Source organism: Hibiscus syriacus, unplaced genomic scaffold (genome assembly GCF_006381635.1).
Source record: "Hibiscus syriacus cultivar Baekdansim isolate YM2019G1 unplaced genomic scaffold, ASM638163v2 tig00111835_pilon, whole genome shotgun sequence".
NCBI lineage: Eukaryota > Viridiplantae > Streptophyta > Magnoliopsida > Malvales > Malvaceae > Hibiscus > Hibiscus syriacus.
Genome location: NW_024063193.1, coordinates 1,982,167 through 2,005,758, shown reverse-complemented (window position 1 = coordinate 2,005,758; position 23,592 = coordinate 1,982,167). Strand labels below are relative to the sequence as shown.

Genomic DNA, 23,592 nt, shown 5'->3' with positions numbered 1-23,592 from the left:
CGCCTTCGCAAGGCTATCTATGGTTTAAAACAGGCACCTCGTGCGTGGTACTCAGCCCTGAAAAATGCTTTACTTCAGTTTGGCTTTAAGAACTCACAGGCAGATTCTTCGTTGTTCATTTATAAACATGAAGGTATTATATGTTATTTTCTGGTTTATGTGGACGACTTAGTAATCACTGGAAATAATTCCAAATTTGTAAGTTCTATTGTGGAACAACTTGGCCGGAAATTTTCATTAAAAGACATGGGGTCCTTAAATTACTTCTTGGGCGTGGAAGTCTTACCCACTAAGGATGGCATCTTTCTTTCCCAACATAAATATGTCTGTGATTTGCTATCTAATACAAACATGCTTGGGGCCAAAGAAGTCTGCACTCCTCTCTCCACCAGCACACCTCTCAAACTCAATGATGGTACTGCTTCTGTTGACAGCACTGAATACAGAAGAGTAATTGGAAGCCTCCAATACCTCTCCCTCACTCGCCCAGACATCTCATTTGCTGTGAACAAACTGTCTCAGTTCATGCACAAGCCTACTCAAACTCACTGGACAGCAACAAAGCGTCTCCTGCGCTACTTGAAACACACCATCTTCCATGGTGTTAAACTTACCTGCAAGACAAACCCCATTCTCACAACCTTTTCAGATGCCGATTGGGCCGGCAACTTTGATGATCGCACCTCCACTTCAGCCTATATCAGCTTCCTCGGTTGCAATCCAATCTCTTGGAGATCAAAGAAACAACGAGCTGTGGCACGATTGTCGACTGAAGCAGAATACAGGGCTCTTGCTAATGCTGCCTCTAAAACTGTTTGGCTACACTCTCTTCTTCGAGAACTTGGTTTCAAACTTCAATCCGCTCCATCAGTGCTTTGTGACAATCTTGGAGCTACACATCTTAGTTTCAATCCTGTGCAACATTCAAGGATGAAACATATCCAAATTGACCTTCACTTTGTTCGAGATTTGGTTCAACAGGGTGTTCTTCAAGTCAAACATGTTCACACTCAAGACCAGCTAGCAGATTTATTAACCAAACCTCTCTCAAGGCAGCGGACGGAAATACTCAGAAGCAAAATTGCTCTTGCTGATGGCAGCTCAATTTTGAGGGGGTGTATCAAGGCATATCATTCACAAGACAATCAACCAGATTCTTAGCCTACAATCATGCAAATCTTCTCATCGAGAATAATGCCTCTGATCTCTTCAATCAATGTAAATAGATAGTGCAGCAGGTTTTCAGCAATACAGTTGTAATTCTTTCCTTTTTTATACCTATGTAATTCCTTAAGTTTAGCATGAACTCTGTATAAATTACATTCTAAACACATCAATGATAGATGAGGAATATTTTCCATTGTAATACCTTTCTTCAATTCTCTACAAGTACCAGCATGAAATTTGGAAATATCTTCCATGAAAGTTATGAGAACATCATCTTGCAAATGTTTTACCTGGTTCAGCTTCTTCCCCAGCTAAGGTATACCACAACGATCAGTTAAACCATTATATACCTATTTACAAGTCAAAAGAAATAAGAAAATTGATTGTGGCAACTGTATCAAATCATGAACAATAGTTAAAGGTTCCACCATACTGGACGACTGCGGAAGACTTTTTCCTCTGCCACGAGAGCATCCTTGATACTCAGGTTCAGTAAAATGTCCTGTTTAGAGAATAACATTAACAGCACAATCAAATTATTAGCAGGCTAGAAAATAAGATACCTGATAAATAAGCAGTACATGAATATATGAGCAAGAAGCCATCTAGAAGCAAAACTATGATAATTTTGACAGAAAGAAATAAAAAGGTTTTGGTTTTCATTGAGTTTCCATATAAAAGATCTTGTATACATTCTCTTCACTTGATTCCGGATCTAGCGACTAGCCAATTTCAGAAATTTAAATGTATTTAGTCTTTATTGATATGTTAATGCTCTAATACCAGCCGTGAACTTTCGCTTTTTCCACTTTAAAACTTTCTAATGACTCTGCTTTGATGCCTTCGACTAGTTATCCAGGTTTATCAAATTCAATCTTGGTCTATTCTAATTCTAAATATACTTCAGGTCGCCTAAAACATAAATCAAGGATATCATGCACCATTTGAAACAAATAGAGACGTATGACATATGACAACAAAAAATGTCGGAACCGTCTTTCGGGTGGGCCCGGAATTGGGCTTCGATTTAGGAAAATGGATTGGAGTCACTGATCTTTTATTTTAAAACAAATGGGTAGATCGTATACCTTATTTCTTACCTGATATGCGTCTTATCAAAGATGTTTCGGATTCGGGAGTCGGTTACAGTCAAGGAAAGGTTAGCACCCTTGAACTACCCTTTCGGTACTACGTAATTTCCAGTTATCTTTAAATTAAGAAAACTGAAGGTTTAAATTAAAAGGTGAAATTTGATCCGAATAACTTACCCTTGATGGATTTGAAAATATACCCTTAAAAGAACGAGAACGTGTTAGAAAAAAGGAGTGAAAATAAATAAAATAAATGAAGGAAAAAATGAAATAAATAAAATAAAGATAAAAATGAAATAAAAAGAAATAAAATAATATAATATAATATAAAAAATAATAACAATATATACCATGAATAAATAATTAAATAACAAAAATAAAAATAAATGAAGAAATGAGATAAATATATACCATTTTCCAAAACTGTGTGGTAAGGAGTCCTCGGCTGGGACGGATCTCTCCTGTTGCGGCTTGCTAGGGTTCTGGAAACCCTAGCCCTGGGTTGGTTAGGGTTGAGGACTTGGACCCGGTTTGGGGCTCCAAGTTGGTTTCGAGTTGCAGTTTTGTGTCCACTCTGCTGGGTTGTGGTTTAAGCTGCTGAAAACAGGCCACTGTTAGGCCTGATGTGTTGTAAACGTTTGTTGTGCCTGTAAATAAATAAAAAAATGTTTGTTAATAATACATATATATTAAATATATGTGCATGTTTTTAATTCAGTCAGAAAAGTGTGCCTGCAGCTGCCCTCTTTACCCATAGTCGTGTAATAGGGATAGGGCAAAGATTAAAAGACACACTTTTTGTTTCACATGAACGTATCCAAATTTAATACCATCCATATAGGGGTCAAACCCCCATCGAATATCCTCTGTTGTAGAGCTGAAATCCCACGTCGAGACTGGTTTGTCAATTTGGATTGAATCGCGAAATGACTCCCTCGCTGTGAGGTTGAGTGGAACTGGAAACTTCTGAGCACGATATCCTTCGTCGTGAAGTTGAAATCGAACTCAAAGCTTTTGACAAGTGGCGTCTGATTCATCTTCTGGTTCAAGATACTTCATCGTGAAGGTGAAACTTGACCTGAATACTTTGATGTTTTCATGTTAAAGATGACTCATTCGTCGTGAAGTTGGGTCAATCCTTCGAGTACGATATCATTTGTTCTAAAGTTGAAATCGTAGGGTGGCTCCTTCGCTGTGAAGTTGAGCTTTGAATTGGATATCCTTCTTCGTGAAGTTAAAATCCAATCTTGTGTAAGTTGCGTTGTTTCGATTCCAATATCCTTCGTCGTGAAGTTGAAATTGGCTCTGACTTAAATTGGGAAGCTCCTTCGATGTGAAGTTGAGCTTTGAATTGGATATTCTTCATTGTGAAGTTGAAATCCAATCTAGATATAGGGCACGATATCCTTCGTCGTGAAGTTGAAATCGTGGATGGCTCCTTCATTGAAGTTGAGCCTTGAATTGGATATCCTTCGTTGTGAAGTTGAAATCCAATCTTGATTAAGTTGGTTGTGGGCACGATATCCTTCGTCATGAAGTTGAAATCCAATCTAAAGATGAATGTTGCTGGTGAGCACGATATCCTTCGTCGTGAAGTTGAAATCGTGGATGGTCCCTTCATTGTGAAGTTGAGCCTTGAATTGGATATCTTCGTCGTGAAGTTGAAATCCAAGTATTGTTTCACCAAATTGGCTTTGAGTTGGATATCCTTCGTCGTGAAGTTGAGATCTAATCTCGAGTAAATGGTGTTGCTTCGAGTCCAATATCCTTCGTTGTGAAGTTGAAAATAACTCTGAATGAAATTGAAAAGTTGTTTGTTGAGTCCAATATCCTTCGCTGTGAAGTTGAAATTGACTCTAAAAGCTGCAAAAAATATGTATGTAAAAATAATGAATGTGATGCTCTTAAGTGTGTCTAAGATGCATGCAACATGAATTGGTTATTTTATCTTCTGGATGAAGTCTCAATTTTGTCTGATGGTCTTGTCCTTGGGATAAACCATGGCCCATTTTCTTCTCTGGCTGTTGATAATGTCACAAGTTCTATATGGTCTCTCGGACTGATTGCTTCAAGAATGAGAAATGCTCAAAATTTGGCATTGTTCGTTCTGTCTTCAATAGAGGCAAAATGAGCCTCAACAACTTCCAGGACTTTTGACATTTGAGACTATCCTGTTTGAAAATGTTTTTCTTCATTCTCTTATTTTAGAAGGGAAGAAAAAATTGTAAGAATTCTGTAAAACATTGCCCCTTAATACAGGCTCGCAATCAAATCATAAACATGAGTTCAAAGAATATCAAAAGAATCAATAGCTCTTTATCACTTTCAGAGTTATAGCTCTTTGACAAATATCCAAAATTGATGAGTTGGTTTTAGGTTGGCTTCATATTTTCTAAGGTTTTGGCCGCCAAAATGTTTTTTCTTTCTCGATCCTTTTTGAACACCGCAACATGCCCCTATTTCTTGGCTTGGCATTTTAATCGGTTGCAGACAAAATGACGCAACTAGAATAATTAATTACTAGACCTTCTATTTTGGTCTTTTGAAATATTCCATTTGTTTAAGCTTTGTAGACTCCTCTAACAAAGGTAGTACGAAAATATAGGTCTAAAAATGAAATTCCTGAGTACTCGTGTGAAATTGTTTATAACAGGTATTCCTTAACTCCCTTAGTCCATTTTTATCAAAACCTCTTATTTAGATAAATTTAATTTTCCATTGCCTAGATAGCTGAATCCATAAAGCCGGGGCGTTTAACCATTTTCTCTAGAGGGACAACTCAATATTATAATCGCCTTTATTAGGCAAGCTGAATCTTATCCATAAAGCTGGGACGTTTAACCAATTGCTCTAGAGGGACAATTCAAGCTTTATTGTATAAATATTATAATCACCTTTATCAGGCTAGCTGAATCTTATCCATAAAGCCGAGGCATTTAACCAATTGCTCTAGAGGGACAGTTCAAGCTTTATTGTATAAATATTATAATCACCTTTATCAGGCTAGCTGAATCTTATCCATAAAACAGGGGCGTTTAACCAATTACTCTAGAGGGACAACTCAAGCTTTATTGTATACATATAATATTATAATCTGGGTATACAGATTTAATTTCTTAAGTTTGTCAAGAAGAACCTGTTATAGTCTAGGTGTTGTTGAAAGTTAGAAAATCTCATCTTTAGAGTTAAATTTCCAAGCAACTGATCTGAACTAGATTCACCTACTTGACTATTCCATATGTAAAGATCATGATCATCATCGAACGTCTTAAACAAAAAGTATAGTAATGTCATATGCAAAAGATGTCCCATGTTGTCTGCGCCTATGCACATCTGAATACCAAGCCTCTTTTTCATTCCCTTATGAGAGAAGAAGGCTATATTGGTTATTTGCAAGATAAGTATATGGTGTTTGAGTGTGTCTTTTGGGGTAAAATCAAAGGTCACGATGTCAAAGATCTGTAACTCTGATCATTTACAGAGTTTTTGAATTTAGTTGATATTCAAAGAATTCCCAATAGCGAATTTGATTAAATGCTCAACATAAATTCATTTAAATATCCTCATAAAAATAAAGTTCAAAAACAAGTTACAAAAAGAAATATGTGAATGTTTAAAAAAAATTCAAACAAGATGCCACAAAATGGAATAAGGCCTCATTTGGATGCCCCACTAGTTGGATTAGGGCTTTCATCTGCAATGGCTCCCCATTCCTCAATTGTTTCACTTGTCGGGGATCCTTTTGATGTACCCTCAGACGCACAAATTTCTACTTCATCCAGAGCAACTTCTTGGGAAAATCCCACTTCTTTGTGATTTATCAGCATTTCCTTTCTTGGTTGGAAATTGGGCCCAAATTTAGATCCAAAATGATTCTCCTTGGTAGAGATAGTTTTGGTTGGATCCCGAACGCATATTACAGCTGTGATTGGCATAATATTTTTCAAGCCTCTTGAGCTGCCCAGAATCCCTCTTGCATTCTGGAAATCAGATATAGGTGTTTAAGGTGTCTTCGAAGCTGCGTCTGTCGCACTGATTCTTAAACCCACGAGCCAGTCTCGGACTATATCCATGGAAACTCTTTCACTTGGATTTCCTTTCCGATCCTCTTGCGCCTTAGTTTTTTCGCAGGAATCCTCTGTTGAAGCAGTTTGAGGTGTCTTCTTGGCTACATCTGCCCCACGGGCCAGTCTCAGATTACATTCATGGAAGCCCTCTTGCTTGGATTTCCTTTTACACCTTATGTTCTTCCCAGGAATTCTCTGTTGTAGTAACGACTTCCGAGTTTTGGACCTTGATCCCTTTTTCTTATACCTTGTACCCATGAATTGCTTGTTCTAAAGGGTCCTCAAGGTTGCCAGGAACCTTAACTGAACAATCTGGGGTTCCGTCCTGACTTATCCAAGGAATCTTCTTGTAGGTCTACTTTTCATTTGGGGGCCACTGTGGCTGGACATATCCAGGTGTAATCAATCCGGATGTGAGCATTTTAGAATGTATTTTTTCGAGTGAAAAATGGAAAGGAGCGAACTGAAAGCCCTACACTTTTTTTTCTTCTCATCTAGTCCCCACGACGAGAGATTACTTGGCAATGACTTTATAGATAGAACTTGAGTGTCTTATCTTGGTGATTCAAAAGGGGTAGAACCTTTAATCATGAGAGGTTGATCCTTCTTAGCTTTCTTAGTCAACATTTGGTCATCTTTTATGACCTTCTTCTTTGAGTGAAGCTTATCTCTCACAAGGGAAATTTCATCCCTCATTAGCTCCCCTTCCATTGTTGGCCTAGCGGACCCTTCTACAACCACATTTGGTTTTTGGAGCTGACCTGAAGTATTTGGCTCCTTAACAAGTCCTCTGGTCATTTTCGTTTCAGTTTCAGCACCGACATTCATAGTCCCATCCAAAATGAGAACCACTAGTGGTTTCTCTCCATGGATCACAACATTTACCATGTCCATCAACTTTTGTTCTCTTGATTCATTCTGAAATCTTCTTGCTTGATCGATCATCTCCTATTGGTTTTTATGAGTTACTCTTGAATTTTCTCAATCTTACCAATACACGCTAATATCTCATTCATTGCTTTGAATCTTCTTATAGACACACTTCAGGTAACTTCAATTTGCCTTCATTGTTTCTCTTTTAACTGCCTTTACTTTGAACGAGTTCAATGTGTCAAGTTTTTGTTCCTTTTTATGAGACATCCATTGTTAGTTAACGTGGATGTAATGAAGGAAAAGAAAAAATAATGCGAAATATGCAAGAATGTATGATGCATGAAATGTTCGAGATATTGATCCAAAAATGTATCTGTTATTATAAATAATCCTTACTGGGGACAAAATTTCTATTTCTTAAGAGACAAAAACCATTTTAAAGGTGTATTCTTCTAGACTCCGAACAACTTTTGACAGGTTGATTTGTTTGCCACCTTCTTCTGTTACCGGTTGAATACCTGGTCGAACCGTTCCGGCTTCTCTGGCTAAATTGTGCAAGTGACAAGTAGCTTGCCCTAAAAATTCTCGAATGACTGCATCTCTTGCTTTCACTCTTTGTTGAGTCTGTTCCTAACGAAAGCGCCATTAGAGCCCTTTATCGATAGGAACTATCCGAAGTTTATTTGTTTGCTTCTTGAATTTGTCAACAATAGCCTCCATTTTCAGTGATCGCTTTGCTATATTGTTCTTATTGTCTTTGAAGGGACTCCCCATGCCAATAACCTTTTTCTCGTATGCCCCTGCAACTTTTGCCAATTCAAAAAAAGTTGACTTTCGATGAGCTCGGTATAACTGCCAGTCCATTATGAGTCCTTTACCATGCAACAAAGTGGTGTACTTCTTCGATCGTGGGCACAACATTTTCTTGACATGAGTCTTTTCGAACTTCTGAGCCTTTCACCTCTTATATTATAACCCCTTTTTCCATCAATGCAAATTACTTACATTTAATGAACACATTTTTGGTGGATCAACACCTCTTTTTAATGATGCAAATGATGAAAATAAAATGAAAGAAAACAAAAATGAAAAGAGTTAGTGAGGTAAATCAAAATGAAAATAAAAATTCCTACCCCACATGCTTATGATTCCTACCCGGACATGATCACTATCCTGCAAGTTCAACAAGTCCTAACCGTATAAATTTCTAGTTCACATCACATGCTTTGAACAAAAAATAAAGAAGGAAATAATCTAAAAGTAGCCTAGGGTTTGAAATGAGGTTTTGGGGTGGGCTCTAATTCACTGAAGTCTCTCGGTTTAGGTTCTAAAAAATGGTAACCGAGTTCTCCTTGTTTGTGCCCCTTCGGCTTGCCAGACCCTTAATCCTAAACCCATTACAGGCTCATGTAGACTAAGTTGAACTCGAGAGGATACATTCCCTTATGTATGTGCGGTGAATAAATTCACACGAAGACATAAGATATATGAATCTCGAATTCTAGTTGGTAGGCCTGTGGGGAGAATAAATTCTCACGAAGGCGTCGCTTTCACGCCACTTAAAAAAATAGGTTCAGAGCTCGGGTTTAGAGCCTTAAGTGACAAACAAGTTTGTCAAGCTGAAATCATTGAGAGAAACCATTAGTACAACTATTTATTTGAAAATATAATAAAAAATAAGTAATAAGAATCGAAATGTTACCTTAAAATTTAAACTTATTCTTTTAATTAAAAAGACAACTGTAAATTATCTTAGCCTAACTCACTTACCTATCTCAGTGGAGTCGCCAAGCTGTCGGAACCGTCTTTCGGATGGGCTCAGAATTGGGCTTCGACTTAGGAAAATAGATTGGAGTCACCACCGATCTTTTATTTTAAAACAAATGGGTAGATCAGATACCTTATTTCTTACCTGATCTGCGTCTTACCAAAGATGTGTCGGATTCGGGAGTCGGTTACAGTCAAGGAAGGGTTAGCATCCTTGAACTGCCCTTTCGGTACTACTTAATTTCCAGTTGTCTTTAAATTAAGATAACAGGAGGTTTAAATTAAAAGGTGAAATTTGATCCGAATTACTTACCCTTGATGGATTTGAAAATGTACCCTTAAAAGGTCGGGAACGTGTTAGAAAAAAGAAGTGAAAATAAATAAAATAAAGGAAGGAAAAAATGAAATAAATAAAAAAAAAGATAAAGTTAAGAAAATAAATAAAATAAATAAAATAAAGATAAAAATGAAATAAAAAGAAAAAGAAATAAAATAATATAATATAATATAATATAAAAAATAATAATATATACCATGAATAAATAAATAAAAAACAAAAACAAAAACAAATGAAGAAATGAGATAAATATAAAGGAAATAAAAAGTCAAAATAAAGAATATAAAAAATAGAAATAAAATAAAGAGAGAGAGAAAGAGGGAAATAGTAAAAGAAAAAGAAAGAAAATAATAGTAAAATATAATTATAATAATAAAACAGAACCAGGGAAATATATATATATATATATATATATATATACATATATAAATAAATATATTATATAAAAATAAATGAATAAGAAAAAGGAAATTAATTATATATATATATATATATATATATATATATATATATATATATATATATATGTATGTATGTATATACATCAGTGGGTAAATTGAATAAAATTCAAAGTAAAGGTCAAATCTAAGGGAGAATTCAAATTGAAATTGACTTTGGGGCCAAAATAAAAGTTTTCAAAATTAGGGGACCAAAAAAACGTAGTTTACCCCTTTTATAGTAAAAACACGCGGATTGTCTTAGGCCTATGGGTTGGGTCGTGGTTCGATGGGTCGGTCCAACGAGTTGACTATATAAGTCAAATTTTTTAAAAATCTCATTTTCTCTCCTCTCCAAAAACTGAAATCTCCTCCCCTTACTATTTTCCCTCAACTGTTATTCAAAATGAAGAACAAACCGCTCCATTTTCCAGAACTCGGCCACCGGCCGCCTCGCCGGCTGTCGTTCATCGACCACATATCTTAAAAAAATTACGTTTTTTGACAGCCTTTCTCTCCTCCTCTTCGAATATGAAAATGGTTTTTTTGAAAAAAGGCTTCGGGAGGGGTAGATCTACAAAAGAAGTTCGAAAACGAACCCCTCCCCAATCCTCAGCCGTTCGATTTTAAACCAAAAAAATAACGACATGCAAGCCACACAAACCGAATCGAAGGTAAAATAAATAATACCTTTCCCTTTATTTCTTTCTTGCTTTCGAAGAGTACAAGTGCTTCTAGCTATCGATTTTTGCTTTGTATTTTGTGTGTAATATTCTGTGTATTCGTGGGTATCGTGTGTGTTGATTTTACATAGTATTTATAGCACAAAGAATGGCTATTTTTAGAGTCTTATTCAGACTAAAGTTCTAAAGTTTGTTGGCTTCTTTGTTGGTTGCTTGGGGAGGCGTTGGTGCCGAAAGAATCAACGTCAAATGCGACATTGTGGCGAGGAGTCCTCGACTGGGACGAATCTCTCCTGTTGTGGCGTTGGAGGCGGGCTTGTTAGGGTTTTGGAAACCCTAGCCCTGGGTTGGTTCGGGTTGAGAACTTGGACCTAGTTCGGGGCTCCAAGTTAGCTTCGGGTTGTAGTCTCGGGTCCACTCTGCTGGGTTGTAGCTTGGGCTGCTAAAATCGGGCCTCTGTTAGACCTAATGTGTTGTAAACGTTTGTTGGGCTTATAAAAAAATATAAAAAAATGTTTGTTAATAATACATATAATATATATATGTGTGTGTATATTTTTAATTCGGTCAGAAAAGTGTGTCTACAAAAAAAAAATGAAAGGACATGTAAATAATCAGGAAGGTCCCACCATGTAAAAAAAGGTAGGAAAATTTAATATATGTTCTAGCTCAAGGGAACAATATTTTGAAAGACAAAAATGCCCGTACTGCTTCTCGAAGTAAAGACCATGGCATAGTACTTTAGAAAAACAACTCAAAGAATGGCAAACCATCCATTTTAACAATGTATTTAGAATAGTTTGTTTAAAGAGAGTGACAATATCTTGATTTCTGCTATGTAACCAAGCCGCAGAGGAATTACTTTTCCAAGCAGGAGGTTACGAGCATCAGTACCTCTGTCCATTTTATCCAACTGATTCATATACAAAAAATAATCAGAAACCTAGAATAGCTAATATATAAGTCACTTCATTGATTGAAAAGGGGATTTCATATTCAAACATGCACCTTCGTGATTACACCAATTGTTCTGTAACCTGCCCAGAAGAAAATTAGCAAAAGAATTCAATTAAAAATATATATAGCAAGCTGCAACTCAAATGCAGAAGTTGGGATTTTGATCGTCAAATTCACCGTCAGGGTCAGCATTTCCAGCAATTTGAAGTGCATCAGAATTTGCTGGAGTAACGGCTATAATCAGACAGCTTGGCTGTTTAATGTATGACACGATCATTGTTCTAATTCTAGCTTCGATGTCAGAGGGCTGGTCACCCACGGGAACCTTTGTGATTCCAGGCAAATCCACAAGAGTGATATCAAGAACATTTGATGAGAAAATCTTAAGTTGAATCTGCTTGTCAGACAGACCTTTGTTTCCTCCAGCATCCCTATCTGTCTCAGCCTGCCATCAGTTGAGGCTTCAGACATTTTTCATCTTTTCAATTTTTAAAAGAAAGACAAATAAAAACCACAATGCCACATTAGTAAACGTTCTTTTTTTATATCAGAACCTAGTATACGTTGCAAGCAAAAAGCAAAAATGGTACAGAGTTTATCAGAGAACCAGGTGGAGAAAAAACTAAAAACATGTAAATTAAGAGTTTGGATTTTGTACTCACTCTGCTTAGCTTCAAGTTATTGCATTTGAATATCATTTTTTATGTAAGCAAAATGAAATTATAAAAAATAGCAGCCTAAACATAGTCGTGCCAAGAGTAATAATATAAAAGATAAAGACGTATCTCTAGAAACCAGAAATTTTTCATTTCATCTAATTAATATGTTTCTCGCATCAATATTTATCTTAAAAATTCTAATACACATCAAATAAGCAGTCAGAAAAGGACACAAAAGTAATAAAATGGCTTAAATTTTGATCTTATCAATCATAACAAACAAGCGATAATGAACCTGGATCTCCCTGCGAATCTCAGAGAAGTCATAGAAACTCGCCATATTCTTCGTCGGAACCATCAGGTTTGCGCTTGGTCTGAAGAAGCTTGAGGACAAGAGGACGACGTGTGCAGATTTCGGAACCGCTAGGCAAGAAATCGCTGCCAACAAGTGCCTGTAGCACGCTGGACTTGCCACTGCTCTGGCTTCCAACCACCGCCACCTGAGGCAACTCTATGGTAGACTGGCTACAAAGTTTAGCGAAAATGTCCTGTAACTTGTGTAGACACCCGTTTTTTTCCGAGTCTTCAAAAAAAATAATAATATTATTATTATTATTATTATTATTATTTTATTATTAATATTATTATTTTTTTATTATTAATTACATATTATGCAGGCCCAATTTACAAGGGCGCAATTACAACCCGGTTCAGGCCCAGAACCGGCCCAATTACAAGACCTATCCAAGAGGATCCAACAATCAACTCGACCCGGTTCAAGCCACCACCAACCCAACTAATGCCCATGCCCTGCTCCACAGCACCCTCGTGCCAACACCATGCCTCACCCATACCCTGTGCAGCCATGCTTTTCAGCAACCCCAGTAGACTCCCATGTGAAGCAACAACCCCACCATGCCCTGTCAACATCTCATCAAACAGAAAATCATCAACAATCACAAGCAAGGAAGATTAAAGAGAGAACATTTTGAAAAAATGGGGAGGGGGCTTTCAAAAAGAAAAATGTAATAGGAGGTATCGGTTTCGAAAGAAAAGAAGGGGATTCATTCGAACAAAAAAATAGAATTAGGAAAGGTTTCAGTTTCCAAACAATGTGAAGATAGTTCGAATGGGGAGGATTTCATTCAAATGAAAAACAATGTAAGGGGGTTTTCCCCATTTTTTTCAAATGAAAATGAAGTATTTTTCAAAGTTTTTTTGCTATCCTTTTTTAGTTTTGGTTTTGTACGTGCATATGAGGTCTAAAACCGAAACAAAAAAGAGAAAGAAAAAGAATGGTTACCCTTTATTGTTGACTGCTCGTGACGGTCGGTGATGATTCGCAATGCCAAGATGCAAAGCTAAATAAAAGTAAAAGGAAATCAAAATTAGAGAAAAATAAAATCTTGGGGTCTTCTTTTTGAAAACAAAAATAACGAACAAAAAAGAGAGAAGTGATTCTTACCCATTCGATCGGCGACGTTCACAGCATTGGAGGGCTCGGTTCATGAATCCGACCGTTGAGAAGGAAGATAAGACAACGTAGAACAACATATATGAAAATGGCAGTAATCCAACGGCGGACGACGACATATTATATAGAGGAAAGTTGAACAATTTTGGCTAGATTCGTGGAACTTGGGGTCGATTCTCGTGAAACCAACCTCAAATCAAAGACGGGGAGATCAAGACAGACCTCTTAATATAATTTGGTGGCCAACAACCACCGGCGACAACGGCGGCACAGTGGTCAACGAAGGTGAATGGCCGGCCACCCACAGGTTTTCTAGAAAAAGGGGAGACCCTCTCTCTAAAAATAAATTTTAAAAAAATAAAATGAAAATTATAAAAAAGTTGATATTTATAGAAAATTTAAGGGAAATTGCACTTAGGTCCCCTAAGTTTGGCGTGTTTTTGCAAAAAGATCACCTGAAGAGATTGTTTTTGTAATTTACTCGTTTCTTATGCATGTTATATATTTTTGGTTTAATTTATGTTTAGTCCCTTTATGTTTAAGCTTGTTTTATATTTTGATCATGTGTAATGACTGTTTAATTTTTTAAAAATACTTAGGGACTGATTTAGTGATTTTCTCTTTTTTATTTCTCAGCACTAACTTTTTGGTTTATTTCCTTCTAGGCCCCTCTACTTCATGCGCATTTTTCATTCCAGTCCCTGAATCTCTACATTTTTATTTATTTCTTTTTTTGCACTTAAGATTAATTATTTTTAATTTAGTCACTAGTATGTTATATTTCCTGTTTTATTTTTTTTATTTTGGCACTTTACTCTCTGTTATTTTATTTTAGTCACTGAGCTTACCGATAGTATATTTATGTTTCTTACCTACAATTTTTAATATTTATGTTTGAGTCTTATTTATTTACTCCTTTACTTGTATGGTATTTTTAATCTAGATGGTTAGTTTTGAAAGTTTGCATGTTGGTCCTTTATCTATTTGCACTTTGGTATTATTACACCCACCTTGTTTTTTATAAATCATCATGATTTTTTTAATATGCGAAAAATAAGAAAATTTCATTGTGATGGAAATCTACAAAGACATCTCCCAACTACAAGGGAAGGTATCTTTTTCGAGGATTTTTAATACACATGTTTTTTTTTTTGTATTCAATAGTTTTCTTCACTTTACGTTTATTTATTTTGATTATTGTTTCACCTCTTTTCATTTTTATTTTTTTCATTTTAGTTTATTTTATTTTGTGGAAAATGTGAAATAATGTCTTTTTTATGAGGGGAATCTATGGGAAAGTATCCTAACTACAAAGGAAGTGCATTCCCTAAGATTGTTCAAACAAAAGGGCATTCGTTATCCAAAAAATGGACACTTTTTGAATAAAGTCAAATGAATAGAATGATCGTAATTTAAATATATTTTCGATTTTGTAATTCTCAATATTTAAACACCGTAGAATCGTTTAGGTACCAAAATTTGGGCGTTGTGGGGGTGCTCACCCTTCCCCACACGTAATCGACTCCCGAACTCTTAAAAATGAATTTTTTGTATAACGCATACCATATTATTTTCTTTTAAGGTTTCCGACCTATCTAACTTAAAGGTTGGCGGCGACTCCAAAATCAAATTGTTTTCAAAATTATATTTCATCACCTTCCCCGAATTAATTTTTTTTAAGTCTAATGGATCCCCGAGGGAGACGTTATGACAGCTTGGCGACTCCGCTAGAGACTTAAGAGTCAAGTCATAAATGATTATACGTTGTTTTATTCTTGGGAATTAAAAACTTAAATTGTATTTAATTTATGATCCTTTTGTTTATTTTGAGTTTTAATATATCATGTATTATTTTACTTTCAACTAATTGATTTTTTTACTTTAGTGGCTTTCAGATTTGAACAAATTTTTTGGACTTGTGAAGGAGTTGTTTTTGGTCATGTTTAAAGGTTTGTGAGTTTCTCCTCACACATAACACATGCATTTACATACCATAAGCTCACTTACGAGCTTTGTCCCTTTTAAGTTGAGGTGAAAGCTTAGCCTATGTGAGATAATTTGTTTCTCTGCATGGGTTTTAGCAAGTAACCTTTAGGGTTCATATACCTTATATATACATGAGATAAATTGTTTCTCCGTATGGACACAAGGGAATGTATCCTCTCAAATTGAATTCGATCCGCACGAGCCTGTAATGGGCCAGGATTGAGGGTTTGGCAGCCTAAGGAGGTACCAACATGGAAAATTCAATTACCTTCTTTCTTAGAACTCAATACCGCATATAGCAAGCCCTAGCAACTCACCCCAATAAAATTCATGTCAAAACTCTGTTTGTTGTTAGATATCCGAATAGGTGTACACAAAGGAGAAACAACACTAAGCCTCTCTTCTTTGCTCATATTATTTTCCTTTCTTAATAAAGCATATGAACTAGAAAAACTTGTGGTTAGGTTTTATTTTTAAACAAAGCATGGGGGTAGAAAGCATGTTTTGGGTAGGATTTAACCTAATAAGGGTAGAACAACATATGGATAGGTGTTGCAATTACCTTTCAATAATATCTGCTTGATATTTGAATTTTTTATACTGACACATTTTCTATGTTTGATTGTTTATTATTTGGAATTTGCATGATCACCATAAATAAAAGAAAGGTGTTGATTAATCGAGTAATCATCAGAGTAAAAAAGCGATCATTAAGATAAAAAAGAGTATTTATAACAAGGAAGAACACAATCTGGCTATCCGAGCTTGGTCTGAAGAAACAAAAAGGGAAAAATTAGATAATTTGCATGGGGATTATGTATCACATATGATTAATTTCAATTTCAAGTAGAACGATTTACAAAAGCTGATAGAGATTTGGGAGAGTTGGAGAGTAGTTACCAAAGAGAAGTTTTAAAAGAAATATGGCGACATAACTTACCTTCTCTATGTAAAGGTAGAGAAACCTTTACTTAAAGCTCTGGTCTGATTCTGGAATCATGCTTACAACTGTTTCATATTCAATAGACAAGATTTGACACCAATAATAGAAGAGTATATAGCTCTATTCAACTTCGAGAGCCTTTAGGTGGATAGAATTTATTCCAGACCTCCGAAAGTCCAATCCTTTAAAGTAAACTTGTGAAGATTACTAGTATAGGTGAAAATTGGATAGTAGAGCACATCAAACAAAAGGGAGAAAGTGAATGTTTTCTGTGGAATTCTTTCAAGAAGGTGATACTCGAGCACATAGATGAAGATCAAAGATTAAACACCTAATCTCTGGCTATATATGGTCTGGTGATATTCTCAAAGACTTTGTTCCACGTGGAGGCTGATGTTGCATATTTCTTTTACAGATTAGAGAGAGGTATAAATTCTGCACCGACTGTCTTGGTAGAGACCTTCCTATCCTTAAATAATCGTCGTAGATTGGAGGGAAGTTGATTTAGAGGATGCGCTCAACTACTCACTGTCTGGATTCAGAGTCATTTTTGGAAAGAAGAGAAAGTTGTTGGGATCATGACTGAGATCATGGAACTAAATAAAAGGGTCAAACTGCATTCGTAGATTGATCTCTCTTGTAAAGATGAAAACTCTTTTGGATGAATGGAACTCTTTCTAAGAATGGTTAATTTTGGAAATCGATACCTTTTGCATTTACATTCTGCACAGCATTTATTTAAACATTTTCACATGCATCATTCATAAAAAAACATGGAATTATTTAGTGGAGGATTTGATGATAGTGGGCTTGTTCATGTGACACCACACTAAGAATAGAAGCAAGATTCAAACAAGTAAAAGAAGAAGCTGAAATCAATACAGTGGAAGCCTACTCAGTCAGTCGTAGGACTAATCCTTATAGGATGATCCAAGAAAATAGTCAAATTGATCCAATTCCAATGACCTATGAGGAATTACTTCCAATGCATGTTGAGAAGAATCTTGTGACTCTTATTTAGTCCCCATATCCTGAGGGCTATGATGTTGGTGTCGTATTAAGCTATCATAGAGGAAGCTCAGGGCATTATATTGAGAATTATGGGACATTGAAGCAAGGTCTAGAACCTGATTGATTCAGGAGCATGGACATTCGAAGAATGATGGAGAATTCTAATGCTAATCAAGAAGAAATCTTTGCATCTGTTAGGAAGCTTTTTGCAGTTGCATTAAGAGCATTATTTTGTTTGAACTCGTTTTTTTGTCTTTAATATTTTCTTAAATATGTTTTTTAAATCTTTTAATGATTGAATTTATGCTACTTTATAAGTTTGAAAAATTGAACGAATTTTAATCTTGTAGTTCTTCGAATATCGAATGAATTACAAATTATTTTAGTTCTTCAAGAATTATAAATTTTTGACATATGACAAGATTAGACCATTTTTTATACTTTCTAAAACCAAAAGTAAAAACTCCTGATTATTTACCCGGAATAATTCGTGGTCACTACCAAAAGACCAAATTTTGACATTACCCTATTTGACACTTCAAAACATTGCCTTTATCTTTTTCGAGACACAAAAAAGCCATACCATTATATTTCTTTAAGCCAATAAAGTCACACCATCGTCTTCTTAAACGCAAAACCGACATTTTTCTACCAATTAAACCTGAAGGCATTGAGTACAAGATGTTTACTTGAACATAAACCTTCCTACAAGAAGACACAGCGTGGGGGCATCTCGCATCAACTTCCAGAAGATGAGCCTGAACAATTGAGACATGCTAGAAGCAAGAAGCGGAGAAAAAAAGAGAAAAAAATAATTTGAAATACTTCTATCATGCATTAATTACATTGTTTTCATGTGAATAAAATTTATCCTGAAAATTTATCCCCCTGAGGATACCTCTTCTGCGAGGACTTCTGTGTATGAAATGATGAACAGTTTTCTTTCATTTTCCCTTCACAAAAAGAGAAAATATATATCCCTTGTGTCCCCATTTGAGCCTATATTATATTTTCTTCTGATTCAACCCTAGCCAAGGATCACCCTCCACACTGGGGGTAATGTGAAGGAAAATGCTCACATGAGTGAAGACCATCAATCCATATAAGATATTGAAAGGTGAACCAAATGAAAAGTGCAAAGATCAATCCAAAGCAAAGAAAAGCGGAAAAAAAGAAGCAAAGAGAAAAAACAAAGTGGAAAAAAAATAAAAAAAAGAAAGAAAATGGATCAAGTATTTCAAGATGAATGACTTTTTGATCTTTAAACCATAAGATTGGTCAAGTACAATCATTCCAGAATCAATTCACCAGAAGATCATAGAACAACAAGAAAATAAAAGACATATGAGAATACTTAAATCGAGCAAGACAAGATTGAAGACATCATAATGAATTGATCCTTGGTTTAATTACCCACAAACACTTTTTTGGGCCTATTTATCCTTTTATTTCATAACCGTCAACCATAGCATACATTACGTACCTTAAAAGTCCCTTCTAATCATACATGGATTTCTAAACAGAATAGACTATCTTCAAATTTCATCCTGCCCATCAGGATTAATCTTTTATTCATAAAAGGTTTTCTAAAATCTTTAATGCATGATAGAGAAAAATAACAAAGGAGGGGTTCAAGATGTAAATCTTGAATAACGTCTTGAAACCAAAGGAGGATTCAAGTCGACAACCTAAAAAGGCGGCTCGAATATAAAAACTGTGCAGCTGTTGTATAAGAGGCGATATCACAAATCCTTTGACAAGACATCACACAAACCGAATGTGCTCATGAGAGCTGAGAATAGGAGAACACTTCCAATAGATGAGCATAAAAGCTACTCCACCCAATCAGTGAACATCAAAGAAACGAGAATGCCATACCTTTGACCAAAGACAACAACCTGAGACATTTTATCCTTTTATTACTTAACCTTACCTCCTAGTTAACATTAATCTTGACACTTGTCAAATAGCTATAATTTTTTTGAAGGATTAAAAGTGTAATTAATTCTTTGATATCCAATGAACTCTTGTTTAAAGATTTGTCTCAATTGTGAAACCTAAAAAGGGGTAATATTTTTTCAAAATTCTTGATTAAACAATTTTCAAAATTCTTTTAATTGATATTTTTCAAATTTTTGAAAATAAAAGGAGAATAAAATAATTTTCAAACAAGGCAATCTCTTCATAATAGATCTTGGTAGTTGACACGTGACTCTCAGACACAAAAATCAAAATCGGTGCTAAAGCAAGAAATTAGGAATGTTGGGGCATCTTTGGAGGCTCATATCATCCATGAGTACAACATCATTAAATTGAGCAGACATCAATGAGTCAGAAAAATAAGAGAAGAATGAAAATGGTGAAGCAGAGACAATGGATCTTACTATATATGATTGTTTTGTCCATTATCGCAACATAAAGTTGCATTGTTCTGGTGATCACCCAAGCATTAATATTGGCAAGCCAAAACATCCCATTTATATTCCTACTGAGCTTTTTTATTTGGTGTCCTTGCAACGCTATACAAAAGCCCTGAACGCCATGCAAAGAGCTTCCTTGGTTGAAAAATCTAGATAGAATTCACAAGAAATGATGAACAAGTTGCCAAATATTTGAGAACATCCAAATTTCCTGGAGCTCCACAGTTTCTCCTTTGTGCTTTACCTGATAAGAAAATTCTAATCTCTATGAGTCTTGACAAGTTTCACAGAGTGACATAGCATATGGCTCTAACTAGGATTAATGATCAGTACCTTACAAATTTGCTTCTAAAAATCAATGAAAAGCTTGGAAGACTGAATTCGATGTCAGCAATTGAGCAAACATCTTCAAGTCCAATGTTTCTAAGGTTCCAACAATCATCATTTTCATTGATGTGTCCCATGGTTCTCCAGGGCAGTCTGACGTCCCATCAATTACTGTGGTGGTTAACTCCAGACAGTGATCTTTGATATCCCGCTATAAGGCAGCTGGGCATACACAATATCTGAAGCTTGAAATGATAGATTCTCTTTTTAAACCATCTGACGGTGGTGATGATGGTATCATGAGGGAAGCTCTACAGGATTTCTATACAAATCCAAACAAAGGAAGCCAAATTCATCAGGGGAAAATTTACTGGGGCAAAATGGAATTGTCATGAGTCAAGATTTTCCAAGAGGCACACTGATGAAAACAAAGAGTGAAGACAACCGAATCATAAATAGAATGAAGACTGCTCATGCAACTATTCCCCCCATCGATAAGAAAACTTGCATCAACACACATGTTACATGAAATTTGCATCTTTGCATCAAACATTCATCATCATGTGTAATAAAGACTTTGAATTTCTCTCTTATGAGGATACTTTTACAATTTTCAATTGATATCTTGTCTTTCTTAAAGATAATTTCCCTCTCATGAGAACAAATTCAAAAATTCATTAAATCAAACACATAAAAGAAACTTCATCTGGGCATCCATCATAACATTCAAGATAGTCATTCATAAACACATCATTTATTGATCTTTCAGGAAATATAAGTTTGGTGATGACCAGATGTGCTCAACATAAAGGAACAATGTCGTCCACAGATTTGACATCCTGAAGTGAACGATCAGATCTCTTAGAGGCATTTCCTCAACATGCAGGAACAAATAAACAATCTATAAGCCTTTGAGATTGTTTTTCTAAAAACAAACTTCGTCTCTCTTGAGACAATTTCCTTCGAAAAACCAATTTTTAAATTGTCTCACTTAAAACAAAATTACTGACATTCGATATTGTTTTATTTCGTCTCGCTTGAGACATTTTTCCTTTAAGAAGTAAATTTCGAATTTTTTCACTTGAAACAAAGTTGATCTCACTTGAGATTGTTTTTCTCAAAACAAACTTTGTCTCACTTGAGAAAGTCTTCCTTAAGACATAATCTTTGAGTTTGTTTCCATTGAAACAAAATTTTGTCTCTCTTGAGACAGTTTCTCTTGAAACAAAAAAAATCTTTGAGTTTGTTTCCCTTGAAACAAAGTTTTGTCTCTCTTGAGACAGTTTCTCTTAAAATAAAAATCTTTGAGTTTATTTCCCTTGAAATAAAGTTTTGTCTCTCTTGAGAAAGTTTCTCCTGAAACAAAAAAATCTTTGAGTCTGTTTCCCTTGAAACAAAGTTTTCTCTCTCTCGAGAAAGTTTCTCTTGAAACAAAAAAATCTTTGAGTTTGTTTCCCTTAAAACAAAGTTTTCTCTCTCTTGAGACAGTTTCTCTTAAAACAAAAATCTTTGAGTCTGTTTCCCTTGAAACATATTTTGTCTCTCTTGAGACAGTTTCTCGTGAAAAGATGGCCAGTCGTCCTCATCGCGTAGGAACTGTTTCATCCACTGACCAGATCTCCTCATCACGTATGAGTCGCGTCTACCTTAGATAACTAGTCGTCCTCATCATGTAGAAACCGTGTTATCATCCCTAAAGATGGTCAATCATCCTCATCACGTAGAAATCTTGTCATCCCCCGACCAAATATCCTCATCACGTAATAGCCGTGTCACCCTTAGATAACCAGTCATCCTCATCACGTAGGAACCATGTTATCATCATCCCTAAAGATGGCCAAAATGTACTCATAACGTAGGAACAATGTCATCCACCGACCAGATCTCCTCATCACGTAGGAGCCGTGTCACCCTTAGACGACTGTCAACACACCTTTTCGTCCTACTAGGATTCAAACTCCTAAAAGTAGGATAGAATTTTGCTAGGATTCAAACTCCTAAAAATAGGATAGAGTTCTACTATGATTTAAACTCCTAAAGATAGGATCCACAAGCACAATAAATAGCCATTGTAACTCACTATTGTAACACATGATTTACAGACAAAATACAGAGGAAAGCACGGAAAATACAAAGGCAAAACTATTGTAAACGATTCGAAAAGGAAATAAAAGGTAGTATTTTTTTTATTAGTTCATTTCTCGCATGTGCACGTTATTTTTCTTGAGATTTGGTTCGAATAACCCAAAATGTGGGTTGCGTCGATGTCCAAAAATGGGCGGGGTTTCGAAGTTTCGAACCTAGATCTACCCCGAGGCATGTTCATTTTTTATCCCCCTAATGCGCAATATCAACGTTAATTGTCTTTCAAATTTGGCCCCAATCTTTATTTTTCTTTATATTAGTCTTTTTATTTATTGTATGGATATTTTTATTTATTTATTATTTACATTATTGTCATTATATAAATATATATACGTATGTTTTTTTAAATGATTTTCAATTGATTTTTTACATTATATATTATTATTATATATATATATATTTTTTATTTATTTATATTCATTTGGTTATTTTTTAATATTATTATATATATATATATATATATATATATATACTTTTTTTAAATATTTTACTTATAAGCTTATTATTACCATATATATATTGTAATTATCTTTATTTAGTTTTTTTACTTTATCATTATACGTGTATATGTATGTTTTAATAATTTATTTATAAGCCAATTATCATTATATGTATATTTTTATATTTTATTTATATATTTATTTATTTTTGTTTTTGGTTTTTTTTATTTGTTTATATTATATTATATTTTCATATTACTATAATTATTGTTATGATTATTATTTTTCTATTTTACTCATTTATATATATATATATATATATTTCATTTATTTATTTATTTATTTATTTTTCCTTTTATTTTTATTTTTTTTACTTATTTTTATTCTTCATTTTTTTTTCATTTATTCATTTTTCCCTCTAACACATCTTATGACTTTTTAAGGGTATTTTCATCAATTAATCAGAGGTAAGTAATTCATGATCAAATTTTACCTTTTAATTTAAAATTACAATTTTCTTAATTAAGACAACTGGAAATTACGTACTACCGAAAGGGCGGTTCAAGGGTGCTAATCCTTCCTTGACCGTAACCGACTCCCGAGCCCGACATATTTCTGGTAAGACGCAGATCAGATAAGAAATAGGGTATCCGATCAACCCATTTATTTTTAAATAAATGATCGGTGGTGACTCCAATCCACATTTTTCAAGTTGAAGCCAATTCTGGGGCCCAAGCGAAAGATGGTTGCGACAGCTTGGCAACTCCGCTGTGGACACAGGTAAGTGAGTCAGGCTAAGGTAATTTCT

The 23,592-nt window shown here is 35.0% G+C and overlaps 1 pseudogene; it reads right to left on the bottom strand.

Annotated features, from left to right (window-relative positions):
* The window catches only part of LOC120171720, a 40,336-nt pseudogene that overhangs the window by 4,352 nt on the left and 12,392 nt on the right, over positions 1-23,592 (bottom strand).